Source organism: Tinamus guttatus, unplaced genomic scaffold (assembly GCF_059628265.1).
Source record: "Tinamus guttatus ecotype Peru unplaced genomic scaffold, ASM5962826v1 Tinamus_guttatus_pri_ptg000015l, whole genome shotgun sequence".
Lineage (NCBI taxonomy): Eukaryota > Metazoa > Chordata > Aves > Tinamiformes > Tinamidae > Tinamus > Tinamus guttatus.
In genome coordinates, this window is record NW_028288549.1 from 288,507 (window position 1) to 310,254 (window position 21,748).

The following is a 21,748-nucleotide window of genomic DNA, read 5'->3' on the forward strand; positions in this document are numbered from 1 at the left end:
TATGGTGAGCCTCTATTCAGGTGAACGCACATTAAAGAAGCAAAGTATAGATGATCACTCTTGAGGTAATACTTGCTGGCAGGACACTGAGACTGAACATTCTCTTGAGTTGGCAGATTAGAGGGTTGCTGACAGGCTCCTAACTCAGCGGGCGTCCCCGCAGAGACAACGTGGGTCTCAGTGTTAGGAATCTCACCCCTCCTTTCTCTGCACTGTCTGTTTATGCCTGGTGCATCCTGCCACGTAGGGCCAGTACGTGCCAGCAGGCAGACCAGGGGGGCGGACAAACTCCACCTTCAGTCACGTATCCTTCCCTCCTGGATGCACAGGTGTGCATACCAGTAAATTGTCCCAGTCGTCAGTCTGAGGGTCCTGCCTTTCTCGTCTCCCTCCCTCTCGGGTGTTTGACCTTCAAACTAATTTAGAGGATGTTTGCAGTTAAGTTGGCTACAAGCCCGGTCGAGCAGCCGCCTTCAGCTGCTTTTGGAGGAGGTCGGCTCTGGGCCTGGCTGGGCAGCCGCCTCCATGCTCCTTATCGCTCAGCCTGGGCAAACAAACATCTTCTTTCTCAGCGTCTTGGATCCTATTTTGCACAATAGTTTTATGACTCTACGGATTGTACAAATTTCCAGCTTTTCAACCATACCTCGTGTCGGCATCAATATACAAAGGATACAACACATAATAGAGATGAACATAGCAAATAGAAATAATAGCCCTAATAACGGTTTCCGTCCTCACTTAAAGCATTACAGTTCTTCAACCCCCACTTTTAAAGACAGATCCAATTCCTCTGCACCTCCCTCCTGGCTTTCATCAAGCCCTCAGCAACATAAGTCTCCTTGATCTCATTCGCCTTCTCTTCCCCAGCCCCCTTTTCTCCTTTTTTCAAGGCGATCTAACAAGCGGAAGCGGGGGCACAGACGGTGCAGGCGCTGCAGGTGCAGGCACAGAGGCAGGCACGGACGGGGGGGTTAGCGATGGATCTCCAAACACCAGCGGTTTTCAGTGGCGTGGCGGTCCCGGTCCTGAAGTGCTTGCAAAGGCTGCCGTGGCTCCGATGGCCACTTTGCTTTTGGCTTTCACATCGGGTTTGAATACTAGGTGGGGCTCGGCTTTGAACCCATTCTCTCTGCACCAGATCGAAAGCTTGCAGAGCGTCTGTTCATCAGCCTCCGTCTGCACTCCCACTGCTTCGCTCTTCCTGAGCGCCTCCCGTGCTGCCCTCCAAGTCTCCCTCTTCTCCCTTGCTCTCTGGAGGACCTGCCGTATCACTCCCCATGTCTTTAGATCTTTCGCACTCCCTTTAGACATACCATATTCCGTTAACGCGGTGGTACATCTCTGCCAGTGCTGAGGGAATAAAACTTCCACGGCACTGTTAACCGCCCCTTCTTCAAGGAGCCGCTCAATGCAGCTCTTAACTGCGTTCGATTTCATAGAAATCCCCCATTCCCGAGCACCAGATAGTACGACCTTGACTATCCCTTCCATGATCCGCGGATCCCTCGACCGCCTGCGGTCCGCCGTCTCGGAGTATCACGTCGGGGTCACCACTTGTTGCCTGACATTGGCAATCGACTCCATCCGCCGAGGCGGCCAGGCATGCCCAACCTGTGCCCGGGCCAAAGAGCACAGACACCAATATGAGGATGCTGCAAATGGCGTTTATTGATGGATAACAAGGTGTTATATAGCTAAGGTTTACAACGTCACATAGAATCATAGAATGCTTAGGGTTGGAAGGGACCTCTAGAGATCATCTAGTCCAACCCCCCTGCATACGCAGGGACACCTAGAGCACGTGGAACAGGACTGCATCCAAGCGGGTTTTGAAGATCTCCAGAGAAGGAGACTCCACAACCTCTCTGGGCAGCCTGTTCCAGTGCTCTGTCACCCTCACTGTTAAGAAATTTTTCCTTAAGTTCCTATGGAATTTTTGATGTTTCAGTTTCCGGCCATCCGCCTGCTTACATCATAGACTAAACACTATTGGCTATTACGGGCCCTATCTTTCCGTACAGCACGATATCTTCCGGCCGCTGGACCCTAACTATCTGCAACAGTCCCCAAGGCAGAAAATACAGCATCCTCTTGATGGGAGGCTCAAGCTCTCTTCTAACCCAGATCTTCTCCCCACAGAGCCATGGGGAGCTCCCCAGGCAGGCTGAGCGCTGACACTCACAGGTGGCAGAGTCACTGCCCCGGGCTCACAGCACCATGGAGCACAGGGACACTGCTCTGAATTACAGTCCTGGGCAGACCACAGTGCTCACCCTGGTTTCACACCCTGCAGCCATCCCCAGGAGAAGAGAGCAGCATGTCCTGTCCCTGTGTTGGAGTGGCAGGAACGCTGCTCTGAAGCATCTCCCCATTCTCTGCACAGGAGAAAGTGAGAGAATGATCGTTAAAACCCCGATCTGTAATGGATTGGGGCCAGAAGAGTCCTCCAGGAACCTCAGTAGCATTGCCCTCCTCATAGAGACTCACCGTGTCAAGGGCTGTGACGATTTCTCCACCAGTTCTCCTCTGTGCTCCCGCTCCACACTGCCGTTCCCCTCTCGCTGCCTTCTCTCCTCTGCTGTCCGCAGCAGCAGGCAGTGCCCGCAGCCCTGCTGCTCTTGGCACAGGAGCTGCTCCTGCACTCGGCTGTCTCTGGGCAGTGCTGCCAGGCTGCCACGAGCTGCCTCCATCCCAGGAGCCTGGCCCCGCTCAGGAGCAGAGGAACAGCTGAACTCACCAATTTCTCTGTCCCTTGTTCCCCCTCCTCCTGGGAAATGTTAAGTAAACTAAAATAATCACTTGTTGTCCTTTCCAACTGAGTGGAGAAAGAAGAATTCCCAACCTGCCATCTATTTCGTCAGAGGATGACTATCTATGCAAGTTTAAAAGGTCCCACTTTGGAAGTCCCTAGTTAGTAAGACACTCATAGGTAGGACAGAGAGACAGGGGCAAAGAGGGGGGTCATGGATTCAGATGAACCTGTGTGGGCATCGCATGCTGGTTCAGAAGTCACTGATCTGGGATGGGATTCAGATTCCTCCCTTGAACTCCACAAACACACAGAAGGTGGGATTCTGCTTGCCCACGCTGAAGTGTGCACAGCACTGACATCTGCACATGAGCTCCTTCTCTAAGCTCCCCTTGTAATCACTGGTTGTTGGGGCCCTAGTAAGAATATATAGGAAAGTGGAGTTTGTGGGGAACTGGACCGACGCCTAGCAACCAAACACCTGGAGGAGAACCAATCAGCTGGGAGCCTGTAGCCAATGAGTGCTGCTCCTCAGCGCATGCCCACCTGCACCGGTATAAAGCTGTGCTGCAGACAACAGCAGAGTGGAGTTGACTTCACTTTGTGTGGAGGTGTTGTTTGCTCTGGCTTGTGGGGAGGGCCCTGGCACTTGGTGCGAGAGTGACCCTCGACATCTGGTGACCCCGACGTGATCGTGGGCGACGTGATCGTGCGAGAACGCGAGGGATCTTACTGGAGAAAAGCGGATTGTGACCACGACCTGGTGAGTCAGAATGGAAATTGGCGCATCTAGAGTGGAAGTTGCTGCAACAGCAATGGAACATGATACTGTTGAACGCTTCGTAAGGCTTGCTCAAAAAACTAAGATTGAGGTCTCGAAAACCGAGTTAACTGATTTATTGCTATTTTGTAAGAAGAGAAAAATCATAGAAGAAGCTTCCCAAGCATATAAATTTGAATCATGGGAGCGAGTAGGAAAAGAACTATGGGATGGTGTATAATTAGGCTCAGAGGAAGCGTGGCGCCTCACCAAGACATTTCGTCTAATATGGCCTATGTTTGAGCGGTTAGTCGCTACTGCCTTCTGGGAAGCGCTCCATGGAGAAGAAAAGGAGAATGGGTCTGAAAGTTCTGAATGTACTAACAATACTGAGCCAAATCAGTGTAAGAAAATAGATAATAAGAAAAAGGTAACCTCACCTAAACAGGCATGTCCGGTAACTTTGGCCGAACGAGAAGTATGGGGGGGAGTGGATGAGTGGATGAGTATCTCCCACCATGGGAGGGGGAGGAGCGACCACCCCCCACAGCACCCGAATGGGAGAAGCGACCACCTCCCACAGCGCCCGAATGGGAGGGGGAAAAGCGACCAACCCCCACAGCGCCCAGAATGGAAGTGGACCCAGTTAAAGTACCGATCCCAGATGGATCGGACGATGATAATGCCGTGGTTCAAAAAATGCGACAAGAACTTCGGGGACAGGCAGAGAGAATGACAGAATTATTAGAACAAATGCGGCGATTAGACTGTGGGTCCAAGGCCAGAGATGTGAAGGCAGCATATAAGGCTGCCCACAGGGCTATAGTGGAAGGGTTGGAAAATGTAGACAAACAATTGGAGCAGTGGGAGGCACGAAAAGATGCTCCTAAGATTCAAAAGAAAGCAGCTGGAGGAAGTGACCCAGCTGAAGAAGGATTGTTGCCGGAGCTCCCAGCCACTGCAGGTGGAAGTAATGATGAGGGAATGCCACCTGTTGATCCAACATTTAATGCGGGAGCATGGTATAAAGGACTCATAGAGAATGCTTAGTTACAAGGAGAATTTGTATTAACACCACTAGCAGCTCCTGTAGTAACGGGAGCCCAGGGCCCCAGGTGGGAACCTCTCGATTGGAAATTTGTTCAAGGCATACAAAAAACAGTAATGCAGTATGGGCACGACAATAAGTTGGTGAGAAATCAGGTCTCTGCTCTGTTTAAATATTCCCATATGGTGCCTGCGGATAGCAGAGTGATAATGGAGCTCCTGCTTTCCTCTACCGCTTATATGCTTTGGTTAGCAAAATGGCAGGAAAGATTAGAGGAAAAACAATTGGAGAATCTAAATCGCAGTATGGACGATCCATTAAGGGTTGCCACCCTTGATCAACTAATGGGGAATGGGCATTACCGGGCAACCGAGGCCCAGGCAGCGCTCCACCCCAGGATACTACAGCAATCAAAAAATGCAGCGCTAGCCACTTTTCTTGCACTACCACAAATAGGAACGCCACAGTTACCATACACCAAAATAACACAAAAGCCGAATGAGTCTTTTTTCAACTTTGTTGATCGACTGAAGGAAGCCCTGGATATGGCACCTAATGTGCCTGCGGAAATGAAAGCAATATTGGCAAAAGATCTAGCAGTTCAAAACGCAAACCAAACTTGCAAGCAACTATTAGCTACTTTGCCACCAGGAGCTTCAATTGTCCAAATGATAGAGACCTGTGCCCGAGCGCCAATGATGGAGGAAGAACAGAAGGCAAAAATACATAGTGCGGCTTTGGCCGCAGCAATTAAAGGAGAAAGAATGTCTAGAAAGGGAGACAAGAGATTTCATGGGACATGTTTCCTATGTGGTCGATTAGGACACATGAGGAGAAAGTGTCCTAACAGATTCAGGATGGAAGGTATGGCCCCGAGAGGATTTAATGGGACCTGTACGAGATGTCAAAGGTTCGGGCATAAGGCAGCGGAGTGCCGATCACGGTTCCGCAAGAACGGCACGCCAATACAGGGAAACGGGAGCCGCCGCGTTGTGAGGGACGCAGCGAACAAGTATCCCCAGACGATGGCTGCCTCTATGAACTCTCCGCCGCAACCCGCGGAAGCACAGGAGTCAACCTCTCTGTGGCAAAATCCACAGTGATTAGAGACTGACGTGCACATATTAGAATTGATGTGCACTGGTCCCCTGGGGAGGAGCTGAGAGCCAGCGACCCACCCCCCTCCTCCCCCCCCTCCCCCAACCGCCACCCTCTTCTCCTTCTCCCGCCCCCCAAGCTGCAGTGTCGCCGGGAGCAGGCCGGGGCGGGCGGACGAACCGGGCAGGTTAATGAGCAGCGGACGGAAGGGCAGATTTGTGGTCCTCTCGGAGGTGGCAGTGAAGTGCAACTTTAGCACGGGAAAATGAGTGAGCTTGACCAGTTACGCCAGGAGGCTGAGCAACTGAAAAACCAAATCAGGGATGCTAGGAAAGCATGTGCCAATGCCATCTTGGCTCAGATCACAGCCAACATTAACCCCGTGGGGAGAATTCAAATGCGTACTAGAAGAACACTCTGGGGACACTTGGCTAAAATTTACGCAATGCACTGGGGGACTGATTCCAGGCTTCTAGTCAGTGCCTCCCAGGATGGTAAGCTTATAATCTGGGACAGCTACGTCTCCTCCTAGCTGATTATGACGACTTCAACTGCAATGTCTGGGATCATGATAACCGTGTCAGTTGCTTAGGTGTGACTGATGATGGAATGGCAATGGCAACAGGATCGTGGGACAGCTTCCTCAAGGTCTGGAACTGAAAAGAGCGGCAGACTCTGTGACTGCAAGAACTTTCCAGTGGTTGAAAACTAAAAATGATAGCATATCCAGTCTGACCATACTAACTTGGACCCCCATCCTCCCCAGCTCCAAAGGGCAAGATTTTTCCTTCTCCTGTTGCTGAAATGAAGAGCACAATTACCTTTCCAAGAAGAATTTCTGTGGTTGTAAGCAAAATGAAATTGTGTATTCCTTTGGGACCATTTTTCTTTGTCTTGGGAATTTAAAAATGAAACACTAACATAAAAGCGTGACCAGAATGATTATATTTGTGTTTGCAACTATGTTTTTATTTGTAATATTTGATGTGTGATATTGCCAATTTTTGTTTTTTGTAAAAAGAGGGGAAAATGCTGAGGTTTACAGCTATGTTAATTTGTTTTTTGTAAATGTTGCAATGTTTATTGCTAATTTTTCTTTTTTGGAAAAAAGAGGGGGAGATGTTGGGGCCTTAGTAAGAATATATAGGAAAGTGGAGTTTGTGGGGAACTGGACCGACGCCTAGCAACCAAGCACCTGAAGGAGAACCAATCAGCTGGGAGCCTGTAGCCAATGAGTGCTGCTCCTCAGCGCATGCCCACCTGCACTGGTATAAAGCTCTGCTGCAGACAACAGCAGAGTGGAGTTGACCTCACTTTGTGTGGAGGTGTTGTTTGCTCTGGCTTGTGGGGAGGGCCCTGGCACTTGGTGCGAGAGTGACCCTCGACAACTGGTGATGGAGGGTGGGATGACAAACAGCTGTGGACAGTTGAAGAGGCAGAGGAGGTACCAAAAATGTGCCCATGTCTGTTTGCTCCACTGGAGCAAATTTAGACCCACATTCTCAGGGAGCTTCTGGATAGGACCAGGTTGGAAATGTCCTTTGCCATCCCAAATGGCCCCAGATGCCTTCCACTACTATGTGAGGACCATGCAGTATAAAGCAGAGATGCAGGCAGATCATTACAGTGCAAAAAGCTAATATAATTCAGTGCAGACATATCATTCAGTGACACAGGAATAGGCTGGCTGGGCCAGGACAGATGCCTGTGTTGTCCAGCATAACCAAACATCTCCTCTAGCAGACGCAGCATGGGATCTATGGGAAGCCATATCCCTTTGGAGCTGGAGAAGTGCCCCAGGGCATCTCAGGTTCCCTCCCAGTGCCCAAACGACTGGATCCCACCACTGTCTTTGGGCCAAGTCCATCTCTCCTGCAGCTGAGCATGCTCCATAAATGGGAGAGGCACGTCACACCAAGGTGTCTGCTCTGGGCTCTGCTCTCTTAACAGCTCCTCGCTTTGCTCCTACAGAACCTCTTTTTACCCTGGATGATATGATGGGGCTAATGATGACCCCAGGATGACTGGATCACAGCTGGCTCAAGCCCAAGAACACCTTCAGTGATGCCTTGTCCTGTCTGGAGATTGGCTCACCTCTATCACAGGCTACAAAGTGCTACAATGCAGCTCAGGCAACAAAGCCCTCTCCTCCATTCCTGCATAGCCCAGCTCTGTTTCTCCCTGGTCTTGGGCACTGCAGGCTTTGCTCTCGCAGTAGGAACCTCCTCTCACCATTTACATTGCCACCTGCTCTCCAAGTCAGCATGGTCTGCTCTCAAGTGGGGCCATTGCACACAGTGTCTTTACCTCTTGGTAACAGGTTTCACTGTGAGAAATCTCTTTGCTGTGACACACCTGATGTTTTGCAGCCCAAATATATGCAAATGCCTCGAGCCTGGCATATGCAGCATAAACTATCACAGGATCTCTACATCACTAGAATAACTGAGATGCATTAGGACCATTCACACAACTGGAGGTCTGTGCTGCTGAGGTAAAAGCTCTTCAGGGGAGACTGCCAGGAAGGAGGAGGAGGCTGTTTTATGTGGAGGGGCAGCTCAGATGCATGCAGAGCTTCCATAAGATGGGCAATAGTTTGGGCAGGTGCTTGTGGGTGAGCATTAGAGCAAGGGTGACATCATGATGGGAGCTACAGACCATGCAGTCAGGGTGAGGAGGTGGATGACAGCTCCTTTTAAGCAACGTGAGAAAGTCTGTAGATCACAGGCCCTGGCTATTATTTGGAGGTGGAGGAGTGGGGAGGGAAAAACATCTGGGAAAGCATCAGGCATGGGATATTCACTGTCAACCTTTCCTTAAGTGACTGTAAGAAAAGCAGATTTCCAGGCCCAGTAGAGGAAGGACAGGAGTGGAGCACAGAGCCTGGACTTCAGAGGAACAGATCTGACCTGTGGGAGATTCTGACAAGTGGGAGATTCCATAGAAGGCAGCTCTGAAGGGCCCAGGAGTTCAGGAAAGCCAAAAGGTCTTTAAGGAAAACACCTGCAAACCAAAAAGATGGTCTACGCAGTAAAACTCGTTCAAGTTTCTGGAGATTGGGATGTACCCAAGAGTGCTGCAGTAGCTGGTGGATGTTATTGCTAAGTCACTCTGCCTCATCTCAGAATGCTCATGGAGAGGTGCCTGGGGTGTGTTAGGAAGTGTTGCCAGCAAATGGAGGGAGGTGACCCTGGCCCTCTACTTAGCCCTGCTGAGGCCACATCAGGAGTCCTGTGTCCAGTTCTGGGCTCTCCACTACAAAAGGGACATGGAACTATTGGAGAGAGTCCAGTGTGGGACTACAAAAATGATCAAGGGACTGGAGGATCTCTGCTGTGAGGAGATGCTGAGAGAGCTTGGGGCAGCAGCTCTTTGGAAGAGACCTGAGCATCCTGGGGGACGGAGCTAAAACATGAGACAGCAGCATTCCCTGGCAGCAAAGGAGGCCGTAAGAATCATGGTGCTATGAGCAGCAGCACAGCCAGGAGGTCAAGGGAAATGGTGAATACCTTTAATCAGTGTTCATTAGACCACATGGAGAACACTGCCTCCAAGTGTGGTTTCCTGGAACAAGAAAGATGTTGATAACTGGGAGAAAATTAGGCCAAGGACCCTCACTAGAGTTGGGGAGCTGGAGCACTTACCCTGTGATGAAACACTGGAATTGGTTGTCCAGAGAGATTGTGTAGTGTCCTCCCTCAGAGGTTTCCAAGACCAGAGTGCATGAAAACAGAGCAAGCTGGTGTGACACCAGGGCTGACCAGGCTGTGAGCAAGGAGATTGGGCTAGAGATCTCCTGAGGCCCCGTCCACCCTCTGTGCAAGGAGTCCATGATTCTTCCTGGAACTGGCTGGATGGCAGAGCTCTGAAGGTTGTGATAAATGGAGCTGAGTCTAAGTGGAGGCCTGTGGCTAGTGGTGTCCCCCAGGGCTCAGTACTGCTTCCAGTGCTGTTCAACTTTATTCATCAGTGATTTGGATGAGGGCACAGAGTGCACTCTCAGCAAGTTTGTGGACAATACCAAACTGGGTGGAGGGGTCAACACTCCAGAGGGCTGTGCTGCCATTCAGAGGAACTTGGACAGGATGGAGAGTTGGGCAGAGAGGAACCTCATAGGGTTCAACCAGGACAAGTTAAGGGTCCTGCACCTGAACAGGAATAACTCTGTACAGATAAGGGGCTGACCTGCTGGAAAGCAGCTCCACAGAGAGGGATTTGGGAGTCCAGGTTGACAACAAGTTAACCAGTTGCCAACAATGTGCCAGGAAGGGCAATAGGATCCTGGCCTGCATTAGGAGGAGTGTTGCCAGCAGGTCGAGAAAGGGGATCCTGCCCCTCTCCTCACCTCTGGTGAGGCCGCACTTGGAGTACTGTGTGCAGTTCTGGCCTCCCCGGTTCAAGAGGGATGTGGAACTTCTAGAAAGGGTCAAGTGTAGAGCAACAAAGAGTATTAAGAGCCTGGAGCATGTCTTGTATGAGAAAACGCTAAGTGAGCTGGACCTGTTTAGTCTGGAGAAGAGAAAATTGAGAAGGGATCTTATCAACATGTACAAATACCTGAGGGGAGAATGTAAAGAGGTTGGGGCCAAACTCTTTTCGGTAGTGGCCAACGACAGGACAAGCAGTAATGGATGTAAGCTAAACACAGGAAACTCCACTGCCATGTGAGGAAGAACTTCTTTACTGTGAGGGTGACAGAGCCCTGGAACAGGGTGCCAGGAGAGGTTGTGGAGTCTCCTCCTCTGGAGATTCTCAAAAACCGCCTGGATACAACCCTGTGCAATGTGTTCTAGGTGTCTCTCCTCGTGCAGGAGTGTTGAACTAGATGATCTCCCTTAGTCTCTCCCAACCTCAACCGTTCTGTGATTCTGTGATACGTACACCTGGATTTAGTGCTCTACCTTCTGCTTACCCCACTGTCGATCGTCCCTCATTTCGTGAAGCTCCACTCATTGCCCGTCCCCAGGCACATGCTCTCCCTTGGAATCCCCTGAGCTCTCCTGGGGGCCCCTCCAGAAGCATCTATCATCAGCGTGGTCTCCTCTGGGAAAGCCCCAGGTAGACACTTCAGAGACCGTTCCCTATCTCCACTGGTCACTGAGAGATGAACCATAAACCCAGTCTAATCCCTAATCATCTGGGGACTCTGAGCTCATCGCTGGAACCCATAGATCTTACAATCAGAAAATCAGGCCCTTCTGCGGTTGCACCCCACCTTGGACATATTGCAGCCATCCTGTGAATAGATGCCTGGTTTCAGACATATCACAGAGGAGATGCCCTTTAATTATAGGAAATATTAGTCTGGAGGCCAGGGCTGACAGAAGAGTGCCCAGTGCCTGGTCCTGCCTGTGCTTCCAGGACACGTTCACATGGCAACACAACAGAGCATCACCAGGTTATGACAACTCCTGGGCTATATCCATGCAACAGAGCATAGAAGCACAGCATGGAAATGAAGAGAACAACTCTAGAAAGAGAAAGCTCTGCTCTGCTGGGATGTGTCTCCAGAAAGCTGCAGATCCCATGAGAAGGCTGCAGTGAGGAGATGCCTGCTGTGGAGTGTGGGGGTGACATTGCCAAGCAGAGGGTCTGTCCCCACAGGCTGCTGCCTGAGTCTCCTCCCCTGCACTGTCCGTCCACTTGTAATGTTACAGCACTGGAGACAGAAGGGAAGAGCCCACAGTGACATCTGGCTGCCACCATCACAGGAGAGGGGCTTGAGATGACACCCTGATGGTGCCTGGGACAGCTGAGCACTCCTAATGGACATGGGGCCCATGGTCTCACCCCGTCTGTACCCGTCTGAGCCTAACCCTGTCCCCCTGAGCTCCCTTGGTGCCAGTTCTGGAAGAGACACTGCACAAGGAAACTCTCCTCACTGCACTAGGGGCATGCGAGGGAGCTCGAGCAGCGGGCTCTGAAGTCCCCCCTCTCTGCTGGAGAAGGGGGCAGAAGCCTGGTTTCCTGCTTCAACCCAGGATCTGGGTCCAATTCAAAAGAGAGGTTCCCGAGGAGACATGCAGGGAAGTGGACATACTTATTTATTTACTTATTATATTTGTCTGAGATGGATACAAGAGAAAACTAAGAAGGAAATAAATGCATAACACACATCCTTGATGAGGGATATTCTGATGAGTGAATGAACGTGGGACAGGTATTGGCAATGACCTCATATCCATTGAACCATCTTTTCTAGTGTGTCCCTGAGCTCCTTGTTCCTCATGCTGTAGATGAGGGGGTTCACTGCTGGAGGCACCACCGAGTACAGAATGGACAGCACGAGATCCAGAGCTGGGGAGGAGACAGACGAGGGCTTCAGGTAGACAAGCATGTCAGTGCTGACAAAGAGAGAGACCACGGCCAGGTGCGGGAGGCACATGGAAAAGGCTTTGTGCCGGCCCTGCTCAGAGGGGATCCTCAGTACAGCTCTGAAGATCTGCACGTAGGACACTACAATGAAAATGAAACACCCAAAGACCAAACAGAAACTAACCACAAGAAGCCCAACTTCCCTGAGGTAGGAGTCTGAGCAGGAGAGCTTGAGGATCTGGGGGATCTCACAGAAGAACTGCTCCACCACATTGCCTTGGCAGAGGGGTAGGGAAAATGTGTTCCCAGTGTGCAGGAGAGCACTGAGAAAGCCACTGGTCCAGGCAGCTGCTGCCGATTTTACACAAGCTGTGCTGCTCAGGAGGGTCCCGTAGTGCAGGGGTCTGCAGATGGCAACGTAGCGGTCATAGGCCATGACTGTGAGAAGAAAATACTCTGCTGACACAAAAAAGGCAAACAGAAAGATCTGGGTAGCACATCCCAAGTATGAGATGGCCCTGGTGTCCCACAGGGAATTGTGAATGGATTTGGGGAGAGTGGTGGAGATGGAGCCAAGGTCGAGGAGGGAGAGGTTGAGGAGGAAGAAGTACATGGGGGTGTGGAGGCGGTGGTCGCAGGCTACGGCTGTGATGATGAGGCCATTGGCCAGGAGGGCAGCCAGGTAGATGCCCAGGAAGAGCGAGAAGTGCAAGAGCTGCAGCTCCCTCCTGTCTGCGAATGCCAGGAGGAGGAATTCATTGAGGGAGCTTCTGTTGGACATTTAATCTTCATTCAGCACATTCTCCAATGAGGAAAAAGCATCAACAAGTTAAAGTTAGAACAAGCTTCTCTGAATAAAATCCATTCCACTCCTCATGGTACCCCCACATGGGTCCTTTCCTTTACCTTGTTCCGCTCCCTTTCTTGACCTCTGGTTTGTGCTGGGTGAGTGTGCTCTGCCTCTCTGCCTGCCTCCAGGGCAGTCAGTCCTGCTCTACTGGGGCGTGTAAACGGAGGTGTCAAATTGACTCATGCATTTGCAGGGGACACCTCGGGATGGGTACTGTGACCTGAGTGAAAGGGATTTGGTGAAGTGTGGAGTGACGGAAAGTGGGAATATTCTCCACTTACTATTGCGACAGAGAGAGAGAGAGAGAGGGAGAGGGAGAGGGAGAGAGGCCACACTCATGACAGCTCTGTTTGAGACGGAAGATCACTGGGAGGGATTAATCTAACCCCCCTTCCAGGCTGCTCTCTTCAACAGAGGTGTCTGGACCTGAATCAGTCACCGCAGTTCCCACTCCAGCAAGGGAGAGGAACAGTGCAGTGAAGGCAGGGGCTGAGCTGACCCCTTCTGGGCATCTCATTTCCACTAAGACGGACCCCATCCTCACATCACCTAAATGTCTTCACTGTTGCTTAAGGGAATGCAGTGGGAGAGGGAAGTTACTGCCTGAACTGCAGCTGAATTCCCCTCCTTAGCTCCAGAGAGCAAAACCAGATCAGCCCAGGCAGGTGAAGGAATGAAGAGCAACAGTATGAACTGTTAGGTCCGGTTTTCGAATCAACAGAGAAAGAGGCAAACACCATCGATATATTGTGCTTTTTAATAATAAGAGAAAGATAATAAGTATTACCAGCTAGCTGGGGTCCGGGCTTTCCCACACAAGGGTCACACCACGGACCCCGACCACTTCGGGCGTCCCCCCTTTTATACCGTTCTTACCCAAGAGTGTTCCCCCATCTCGTTTTCCTGTTTTGCATTCTTGTTAATCACAGAATCACAGAATCACAGAACAGTTGAGGTTGGAAGGGACCTCTAGAGATCATCTAGTCCAACCCCCCTGCTCCAGCAGGGACTATGTTATCTATTTTGCTGAATTAAAACATCTGGATAAGCAGCCCTTCTATCATCCTGATTGAGAGCAGGGCATCCTAACCCCGCCACCTATCAAGGGTCCAGACCTTGCCATGAGCAGGACATCCTGACCCTGCCATCTATCTAGGGTTCTGCCCCTGCCATGAGCAGGACATCTGGACTCCGCTAGTTATCATGGGTCCTTGTGCTCTAAGACTCAGCTTATTCTACGTTAGCTATTTAACCCCTACAGAACTTTCTGCCAAGGGAAAGTAAGGAGCAGCAGACAGAGGAGCACTGAGGAAAGCCTTCACCTCCCCAGCTGTGCATGCCACCCCCCAGTGACATCTGAGGACAGTCCCTCTCAGTCCCCTTGTCCTGCACTGGGAAAGGACCAGGCTGCAGGAGAGACACAGCCCCTCTTCTACCAAGGAAGGGGCTCGTGGCCAGGACTCCATGGCCTTGAGGGGTGGGAGAGGAGACACGGGGCTTTGCTTAGAGGAAGACGTCTCCGTTGCAGGGACTGACTGGGTTGATCCTAATCCCACCTCTCATAGCAATTATGTTTATAGTTCCCTCCCATTTACTGATTGTATCTCCACTGCTGGAGCTTTTCCTGCTGGCAGCTCTTCCTCTGCCCCATGTCTTCCCCCTGTCAGTGTCACAGACACTGTCCCATCCTCTGGACACTCACTCTGCTCTGCAGCAGCCCAGGGACATCTCTGTGTTTGCAGGTGGGGAGGAGAAGGTCAGCCAGACCCTGGTGAGGCCAGAGAAGGTGATGCTGGTGCTGTCTGCACTCAGGGAGGGGTAAGGGACTTGCTGAGGTTCCCCACAGATCTCTCCATTTAAGGGACTGGGAGTCTCAGTCTCCTGCCCCAACCCGGCATCTCCTTTCCATACACCCCTGGCCCTTAACAAACAGGATAAAACTGAAAACAGACTCCGGAAAGCTCCTTGTATTTAACATTAACACTGCCTTGACTGTCCTCTTGGAAAGGCTCCTTCAGAAAATGAGCCTGCCCTGATGGGGGTCTCTCCTCCCACCCAGAGCATCTCCCTGCAGCACCGTGGGGCTTTCCCGGGGCAGGCTGAGTGCCGACCCTCGCAGGGGGCAGAGTCACTGCCCCGGGCACGCAGCACCCTGGGGTACTGGGACACGGCTCTGTATTACAGCCCATGAGCACCTGGGTGCATCCAGGGAGAAGGCAGTTGTGATGCCCTGTCCCTCTGAACGTGCGGCTGGGAATCCCTGCTCTAAAGCACCCCCTAATTCAAACAGGAGAGGCTGGGAGAGACACCCTGACACATCCTATTGATCTGAAGGTGCTGTGCCAGGTTCGGAAGATCCCTCCAGCACCCACAGCACTGTTGCCCCACAGACACAGACTTACCGTGTCAAGGGCTCGGAAGATTTCTCCCTGCACTGAGATTCTCGGGTGTCCTCCCATTCCCGACTGCCTTTCACTTATGAGCGACTCGTCCCAGCCTGGTGCCTGCGGGCAGTGCCCTGAGTCTTGGTGCTCCTTTATGAGGAGCTGCTCCTGGGCAGAGCTGTCTCTCTGCAGCTCCTGCCAGGTTGCCATGGGCGCCCGCAGTCCCAGGAGCCAGGCCCAGCTCAGGAGCAGGGACCCAGCTGGAGATGGGACATTTTCAGTCCCCTGTACGTTTCCGAGATGATCACGGGCCTCCAGGGCTGATGGTTCCTGAAAGGAACTGAAAGGTCACCCCTTCCACCCCTGGCAAATGTCCACTCATGTCCACAAAATGGTCACCAATGGTCTCTCTGTTAGCCGTGGAGAGAGACTGAGACATTGCAGTTGGCCTCATCAGAGGATGGTTATCTAAGAGAGGTGGACATGTCCTGCTCTACAAGACCCTGCTCTCATCTCATAAGCAGATGGAACAGATGCACAGGGACAGAGAACAGTGCAAGTTCATTTCCTTATGCTTCAGGACCTCATTTGGAGGAGTACGGCAGGACATCTAATGCCAGCACATCTAACACTCCACAATCTCAGAAGAGGATTCTATCTGCCCAACTTTTGGGGTCCAGAAAACAGCTATGTGCATGGGAGTTTCTTGTCCAAGCTCCCGTTTTAGTCAGTGGAGATGGTGGCAGGCAGTCAGCTATACACTCACGCTCACCCCTTTGGACTTCAGAAGGGACAAAGGTTGGTCCAAGACTTGTGCAAGTGTCTACTTGCTCTGAGAGAACAATGGGGAGACCCATGTCCATCTCCTGCATCAGCCAGGTGGAGAATCTTCTTGGCCATCTGACATCTCAGTGCCTATGACCCTCTAGAGCTCCACTCACTCAGACTTCTACAGAATCAGACATTGCAAAGACCTTGCATAACTCACTGCAGATCGTTGGTTTAATGAAAAGACAACAGGCCTACTCTGCCATGTCAGATGCATGGGGTGTCCAGCACAGCCACCATGTTCCTAGCACATTCAAAAGGGAAACAAGAGAAAAATCAGGCCTTTCAGAAATGGTTGGTGGGCAAGCACCCTAGGACACCTCAGTTTTCACACCTGTTCCCCAAAACTGATTCCCACCACTGCCTTCATGCAAAGACCCCCTTGGAGAGGGATAACAGCTCCCCTCCTCTAGGTAGCCATGCTACTACTAATGCAGCCCCATAGGTGTCTGGCCTTATTCACATGAACATGCACCACTGGTTCATATGGCCTCCCTTGTAACATGCAGACCCTTCTCTTCAGGCTAGTCCTCAATTCCTCATGTTCAACCCTGTTTTGATAGACAAGGTTATATTCATCCCCACACTATGGGGCTGCCAGGAGATTTCCTTGGCAGTGGGAAACAGCATGAAAAGACAAAATATCCTAAAATATCCCCAGCTTGGGAATTTCTGATTGGGCTTTAGGATGAGGTAATGTCACTTGAAAGGGTAATGCTGTAGTGCAACAGGCCACCCAGCCCGAGGCAAGGATCATCCCTTGGCTTTGTGTTACAAGGAACAGCCATGGGGATGGAGAGACATCAGTGAAGGGAAGGAGATCCTGTGTGAGACCAAAGTGGGGAAGCAGGCTGGGTGTTTATAGGCTGCATGGGCACAACTGCAGGTAGGAGCCAGCACAGGACAGGCTCTGCTGGAGACAGCCTAAGGCACTGCCAAAGCTCAAGGACCCCAAAGGAGGGCGGCATCCTCTTGGCTATGGCTGTTGTCTCTGCCACCAAGGCCTGCCAGGAGACCCTGGGACCTCCTTGTCCCCCTTGCCAACACCCTGAAAGGTGTCGTATCATTGTCCTGAACTGAGCACTGCACACCCCCACCCACACACTGTCCCCAGGATGACCCCGAAAACGTGGGGAGAGGATTTCCCTTCCCAGAAGCTCAGTGACCGAGCTTGGACATTTTGCCTGATAAAACACATCAAGGGTTAATGTGGCATCAGAACCACCTTGCACATTTCCTCTGCCTGCCTGTTACCAGTGATTACGATTTTCTGCTCTAATCAGCTGGGGAGTCTTTGCTGCTAACGACTCTCAGTGGGACCCATTAATGCTCTACAGAACTTTGGAGGTTGCTTCTGACTTGGAATTCTTCAATGTTTTGTTCAGCCTCCTCTCAGTAACTGAAGTTCATAGGCTCAGCACCAAACACACCATGGGACTCATTAAAAAGCAAAAAGTTCTGACCAACTATGTCTCTCCCTGTAATTTTCTTCAAGTCTTGCATGGCTAATTGGAGACGTTTCAGGAGTGTAGCTGAAAGGTGGAGACATAAATAACTACGAGTATTTCTCCTTTTAAAGGCTTTTATCATTATTATTACTATTTTAGAGCAAGTGACAGCAACATTCTCCAGCTGGTGTCAGTCTAGAGTGACTCCTAATGAAGGCTGGACATAGAGGAAAAGCGTGCCACGGAGCTCAGGCACCATATGGACAGTCTTCCTTCACCCCTCCCCAGTCCTTCCATTTCTCTCATCCGCCACAGGGGACTTCCCTCACTCTTGTTAGAGGCTTTCCTATTCCACTGAAGTCTGCAATTGAAGGTTGCAGTTCATCTGCCCCAGCTCACACTTGCTTTCCTTAGAGAAATAGCTGCAAATAGGCACAGGATTTTTCTTAATTGCACAGAAAGAGAAACAGAGCAGGAATAATTTCATAAAGCGTAATTATTCTCTTTGGCTGTAGACTAAGTCCAAGATGCCAACAATAAGGTCTCCCTGCTACAGGGGAGAGCCTTACTGGATATCTTTTGGAGAGACAGGAAAGGCTGGATATAAGCAGAACGTGGGGGACAGGCTCCTGGAAAGCAGAGCAAGCTTTAAACTCCCTGAAGTGCAAACCAGCAGCTGGGTTGCTGAGTGAATAAAGGGTAACGGGAGGATTCCCAATGCTGCAGCTTTACAATGTCCGCCTCGTGTGCTGTGAAGGTCACGTTAGAACTTGTCAATTTAAGCAGGACATGTGGGAATGGGAGAGCCACACAACTCCTAGGCGTCCTGGGCCATGATGTGGGCCATGCCACTCTTGGCAATCGTAGACCTCTCTGTGCTTCTGTACAAGAGCAGGCAAAACGCTCTGATGCAAGTCCCTAGAGAAGAGGGATTTTCTTGGCTGCTCAGAGCGACCCAAGCACAACATGGGGATGTCAAAGGAAGGCCTCCATCAGGCCTTCAGCTGCACAATTTGGAGCTTCAAGGGAGCTCCCTAAACCAGCACTTCCCATGACCCTGCTGACTGAGTAGACATGGAGGAGACAGGGGAGAGAGGAGAGGAGAAAGGGCAGAAACTCCAAGGTGCAAAGAGGCGCTCAATGTGCCATAGACAGGATGATAAAGGCTGAATAAGTAGCAAATAAATGAGTAAAGCCATGCTTCCCTTTGCAGTGGCTTGGAAAGTCCCATCTCTGACAGGATCCAAGGGGAATGGGGGCCTCCCTTCTGCAAGATTGGCCACAGGACTGTGCAAAGACTAGGAGGAGAGGAACATTGGTTGTAGGGATGATCACAAGCTTCAGCAGCTGGGAGATGGTCATCTCACCACCTCGTGAACAAGTCAAAATGCAGCTCCTGAGGCTGGCAGTGCCTTACGGGCTCCATACGGGAGTCTGCACAACAGCACTGCAGTGTGTGGGCATGTCCTGAGGCGCCCAGAAGCAAAAATGTGTGGGAGATCCAAGGTGCTCTACGGACCCGAAAGACAGACCGGGTGCCAGGAACTACCCCCAGGGGAGAAACACTACTTGGAGATGTCATGGAAAAGCCCAAGGATCAGCTAAGGTCCAAGATAAGAAATAGATTTCCTCCGGGTCAGACAAAGGAAAACTTGGCAAAATTCATGGAATCTGGAAAAACTTCCCCACGTTTGCTACCTGGATTGACCCACGGTTTTGAGTCTGGCAGTAACCAGTGTCCCAGCTAAAGCCCTCTGGAAGAAAGATGTGTTAAGGGCACATTGATTCTTTTCTGATGTATCATTTCCATCTCAAGCAGCACAGACCAAGAAACTTTGCTGAAGACTTTAAAAGCAAAGAGCCTGTGCAGCCTGCCTCAGAAGAGCCGATTCCTTGTGCCTGCATTGGAGGATTCAAGGCCCTGCTGAAGGCAGGTCCCAGCAGAGGTCTGGGTTATCCCTGAAGATGGAGATCGGAGAATGTTTCTGCATCCCTGGTCTCCCAGAAGGACCCTGGGGTGGCAGGCTGGGCTCTGGGAGTAGAGTGCTGCTCTCTCCAGACACCTCCTCCCTTCGGAGCACCAAGACCCTGGGGACACATTGGGGCCATCCAGCACTGCAGCTCTCCACGACCTCCCTACCTAACCCGAGGGCTGACGGGCTACACGTGCTCTGCATGAAGGACACACAGGGATAAGCACCACACAGGGACCGGACAGGACAGCCCAAAGTGCCCCAAGATGCAGGAAGCCCAACTCTCCACCCCTTCCATTCTCTTCTAGACCTCCAGCACCTTCCAACAGGCACATGGGACTTCTCCCAACCTCTCATCTCCACACATGGAGGTGACCTCACAGGTGCAAACCCAGCACATCCCTGCTGCTGCCTGTGGCCTTCAGAGACATCAGCTTCCTCAACCCCCTTCCCCACACAGGAACCACTGCTGCCCTCTCAGCTCCTCTCACCACAGAGACCCCCCACCCACCGCCCACGCCTGCCTGCCTGCTGCCGGCCAATCAGGCACTCACAAAGACATGACGTCACAGCGCCGTCCCGCCCAGCTCTCTGGCCCTGCCCTCCAGGGCAGCAATGGCCTCCCCAGCCCTTCCCGGCCAGGAGCCCAGCCCGGGCTCAGCAGCTGCTCCGCGGAGATGATCTCAGCAGCGCAGAGCCCCGCAGGGCCCGGCTGCTGCCCAATGAGGCGCTGCGGGAGCGGTGACCTCACAGTCACCAGGCAGAGCCAGCCCTGCTGCTGCCCAATCAGCTCTGCCCGCAGCGGGGACCTCCCAAGCAGCAGCCACGCCCTCTCCCTGCAGCTGGCCTATCAGGGGCTGCGGCAGCAGTGACCTCATCGTGCCCAGCGCAGCCATTGGCTGTCAGCTGCCATGGCAACGCTGCGCTTTACTGCAGGGACTGTGTGAGCTGCTGTATCGGGCTTCCTCTGGCACTTCCCGCCATGGTGGAGGGAAAGAGGGGCTGCCACTGCCAGGGAAACCTGCCCTGGATTCTCTCCTTCTGCCCCCCAGCACCCACACAAGGGTTGGAGCTGCCCCATGGCAGCCTTGGGGCTCGGGGAAGTCCCAGGAGTCCTGGCTGCCATGTTGTCCCCAAGCAAGGGAAGACCCTCACACAAGACTCATGTGGCAGCTCCCAGCCCTGTGCCACAGCCCAGGATCCACAGGTGTTTTTCCAGTTTCCAGTTTCTGTGTGACACCTCAGGAAGGAGCTCCCAAAGCCCTGGCCCTTGGCGCAGAGCAGCAGGATCACTGGGAACAAGAACTGAGGTCCAGGCTGCCAGTGTTCATCCACCAGTCCCCATCTCACTTGCTCCCTTGCCCTTGGATCACTTCTCCAGCTGAGGAGGAGGATGTTCTTCCCTTCTTGTCACTCAGAACTGCTTTCCAACTTGCCCCTGCTCCTCGGCCTGCTGAGAAGGGGCTCCCAGTGCAGCCCCACTGCCTCCTCTCCTCACTCCATGCCATGGACGTACTGCAAAGGGCAGCCATGGGGAAGGTAGGAGCAGTGCCCAGCAGCGCTGAGGACCTACAGGCTGCATCCCTATGATGGGGAAAATCTCACTGTGCCATCTGGAATTCAGTGTATCACTGCTGTGGAGTTGGGAGAGTCAGAACATGAGCAGGGAGATTTCCCTGTACCTCTAGGAAGCAGTCATCTCTCATCACTGATGTCGTGTTCCAATTTTTTCTGATAAATCCTTCAGGAACATCTCCAGACAGTGCCAAAAGATGTGAAATATATCAAACGGGGCATTGGAGAAGTCACTTGTGCTGCCCTGCACTAAGAGGTCTCTGTACAAGGCAGATCCATGCAGGAATCTGAGGTTTAGTAAATGGTTTGTAGGTCGGCATTTTTCAAACCTGGAATCCAAGTCATGTGGGGTGAAAGAGCACAGAGTGTGCCCACAGGCTGAGATGCTTTGGTGAGCTTCACAAGTCTTTTCTGCTGTGTGTCACTTGATTTGTAGAAGCAGGACAATATTTTGTACATGTAGGACAATATGGGACAGCTTATAACCTTCCATTTAGTACGAAAAGATGCTCTTATTTTTAAAAAAGTCCTCAGCAAGTTTCTCTGGTGTTTAAGCTAGAGATGGCATGCCAGAAAAGAGCAAACGTGCCCTTCACACATCTTTTTCAGAGGGTTTTATCCAGAGGCCTTCTATAAATGTGTCTCTCAGTGTGTCACAGCTGTCCTCCCGCTAATAGAAGGATATATCCTAGTGCAATGCTTGAATATCGGTCTCTT